The sequence below is a fragment of the Alosa alosa genome, chromosome 3, assembly GCF_017589495.1.
Source record: "Alosa alosa isolate M-15738 ecotype Scorff River chromosome 3, AALO_Geno_1.1, whole genome shotgun sequence".
Lineage (NCBI taxonomy): Eukaryota > Metazoa > Chordata > Actinopteri > Clupeiformes > Clupeidae > Alosa > Alosa alosa.
In genome coordinates this window covers 30,512,349-30,516,170 of record NC_063191.1, presented here as the reverse complement: position 1 = coordinate 30,516,170, position 3,822 = coordinate 30,512,349, and positions in this window count along the sequence as shown.

Here is a 3,822-nt window from a genome sequence, read left to right as displayed (position 1 = left end):
ATCATCTACCTAGCAAATAATTTAACTTTTTTTAAACCATCCACCTATTTAACTGTTCAGTCATTCCAACTATATTAAACCCTCGTCTACCTAGTTCAGTCATTCCAACTATATTAAACATCATCTACCTAGCAAATAATTTAACCTTTTTAAACCATCCACCTATTTAACTGTTCAGTCATTCCAACTATATTAAACCTCGTCTACCTAGTTCAGTCATTCCAACTACATTAAACCTCATCTACCTAGCAAATAATTTAACCAATTAAACTATCCACCTATTTAACTCTTCAGTCATTCCAACTATATTAAACCTCATCTACCTAGTTATCATCTACCTAGCAAATAATTTAACCTTTTAAACCATCCACCTATTTAACTGTTCAGTCATTCCAAATATATTAAACCTCGTCTACCTAGTTCAGTCATTCCAACTACATTAAACCTCATCTACCTAGTAAATAATTTAACCTTTTAAACCATCCACCTATTTAACTGTTCAGTCATTCCAACTATATTAAACCTCATCTACCTAGCAAATAATTAAACCTTTTAAACCATCCACCTATTTAACTGTTCAGTCATTCCAACTATATTAAACCTCATCTACCTAGTTCAGTCATTCCAACTATATTAAACATAATCTACCTAGCAAATAATTTAAGGCTAGAGACACTACAGGTGAATAGGGTAAAATTTTTTAACAAGCAGATATCACTATGAAACTTCCCCAGTTGATTACTTACATTAATATGAGAAAAAATGTATTACAAGTTTGCTGTAATTTAATGTTTACATATGCAAATTAGGCATTATCTAATTAAATATGCTTAATTTGCATACATTTTAAGGCACGAAACCTGAGCATTGGATACAGCCAAGTTCAAAATTATGTTTTCATTGTGTTCAGATATTAGATGGGAAAACATTTACAGAGGGATTTATGAATATCTACTTTTGTTATCCTGTAAATCAGAAAATTATGTCACTAGCCCTAAAAAATCGTTTTTTTCCATGTTTTTAGGCATAAAATGTCATGTAAGTCAGGCTAGGAATAATATATCAACAAACCCCTCTGTAGAAATCTTCGACATATAGTTAGGCATAAGTCTAGAAAGTTTGGTGTATGTACGTGCTTCTGAAGTGGAGTTTTTGAGCTCAGAGTGTGAGCGGAAACTCATTTTGAGAAAACAGCCTTGAAAGACAGCCAATGAGATTCCGTTCTCAGCCTAGACTCGCCTTTGAATTTTCGCGATTGGTTACTGATACAAAGGAAGTGTCCATATATGGATCACATAGCGTGATACAGGAAAAACAGAGCTTTCCAACGGTAGTACACATGTTATGTTTTGGACCACGGTCGCAGGAGTGCATGCAAGGTTAGAATGCTAACTTTTGCTGAATTTAGGAGAAATATACATGCGCGAGTAGACACAATATAATGAAATAAACACCTAAATGTGTAAATCGGACTTTTTTGTTGTAGTAGTGTGATAGAATACATGCTAAGGTAACATACTAGCTCAAAATCTCGAAATTGACCAGTGCATGAAAAAACGATGTTTTCACCTGCCGTGTCTCGCCTTAACCTTTTAAACCATCCACCTATTTAACTGTTCAGTCATTCCAACTATATTAAACCTCGTCTACCTAGTTCAGTCATTCCAACTATATTAAACCTCATCTACCTAGTTATCATCTACCTAGCAAATAATTTAACCTTTTAAACCATCCACCTATTTAACTGTTCAGTCATTTCAACTATATTAAACATCATCTACCTAGTTCAGTCATTCCAACTATATTAAATATCATCTACCTAGTTCAGTCATTCCAACTAAATTAAACCTCATCTACCTAGTAAATAATTTAACCTTTTAAACTATCCACCTATTTAACTGTTCAGTCATTCCAACTATATTAAACCTCATCTATCTAGCAAATAATTTAACCTTTGAAAACCTCATCTACCTCATAACTGCTAAAATGATTATCTAAGTTAGCTAAGTCACATGGTTACCATAGTTAAGATGTTAGCATTGTTAGCATTTTTTCCAAAACTGCTAGAAAACATGAGCTAAGTTAACTAAGTAACTTGGTCAAACATTAGAGCCATTCCAACTTTCAGTTATCGTCAACTATCTACCTATATAGAGCCTTTAAACTATTTGTCTATCAACACACATTAAACTATCAGTCTGTCAACAACTTTTAAACTATCTACATATAACTTTTAAACTTTCAACATTCATTAAACTATCTGTCTATTAAACTATCTGTCTATTAACAACTGTTAAACTATCTACATTCAACTTTTTAAACTGTCTACGCCTAAACTATCAACTTTTTTTTATTAAGCTATGCTATGTCTGTCCTAGCTTCATTTTCATGCACTCGTAATTCCCTGGAATTACATTCTCTAGTTAGAGTGCATGAAAATGCACTCTACTGTTATCCGAATTCTTATTACAGTGCATGAAAATGCACTGTACTGTTCTTCCTAGGCTTCTTCTTATTCTTCTAACGCGTTTAATGCAGCTTCAACCGTTTAACGTAGAAACTTCATTCAAACTATGTTACGTAGGTCTTATTTAGGACATGGGTGCTATGTATTTTTCAGCTTTGTAACTTTTATACTTTTTAAACTATTAATTAAAAACTGTTCAAAATTTCCCCATAGACTTAACATGGGCTGATGACATCACAATAGAGCCGTTAAGCAATTAGAATCCTATGGCAGGTGTTCGGGCCACCTGTCCCAACTGCCATTCTCAGGCTTTAAGCATACAAACTGGCCCTATTAAGACTACACACCCTATTCAACTGCTTCCTCTGCAAAAAAACTGTTTCAGAATAAAAGTCCTCACTACAATATTTCACTGTTAAACAATTTAACCCTTTAAACTACTGAACCTTTTAACTGTTCAGCCATTGTAACTGTTACTTGTCATCAACTATGACTCCTACCCACTGGAGCTAGTTAGCTAAGTTAGCTAAGTCACATGGTTAGCATAGTTAGCATGCTAACATGTTAGCATGTTAGTTAGCATTTTTAGCAAAACTGCTAAAAATTATTAGCTAAGTTAGCTAAGTCACATGGTTAGCATAGTTAGCATGCTAGCATTGTTAGCATAGTAACTTGGTTAACATTATTATCTTTGTTAATATAGTTAGCATAACTGCTAGCAAACATTAGAGCCATTCCAAGTGTCAGTTATTGTCAACTATCTACCTAAATAATTTAACCATTTAAACTATCAACTTATTTAACCGTTCAATCATTCCAACTATATTAAACCTTATCTACCAAGTAAATTATTTACCTATATAAACTATCCACCTATTTAACTGTTGAGTCATTCCAACTATATTAAACCTCATCTACCTAGCAACCAATATAGTTTGTTTTTACTCTGTATGATATTTGACATCATATTTTTTGCATTTTCATGCACTGTATTTCCTTCAGGAAATGCTTTTCTAGTATTATTATTCTTCTTCTAACGCTTTTTGTGCGTTTAATACAGCTTCAACCGTTTAACTTAGAAACTTCATTCAAACTGCGTTGCGTAGGTCTTACTTATGTGACTTCAGCTATGTATTGTTCAACTTTGTAACTTTTATACTTTTTAAACTATTAATTAAAAACTACTAAAATTTCCCCATTGATTTAACATTAGATTATGACATCACAATAGAGCAATTACAATCTTATGCCAGGTGTTCAGGCCACCTGGAGCCACTGTCTCAGGCTTTAAGCATACAATATGGCTGTATTAAGACTGCAGATCCTGTTTAACTGCTTCCTGTGCCCACAACTGT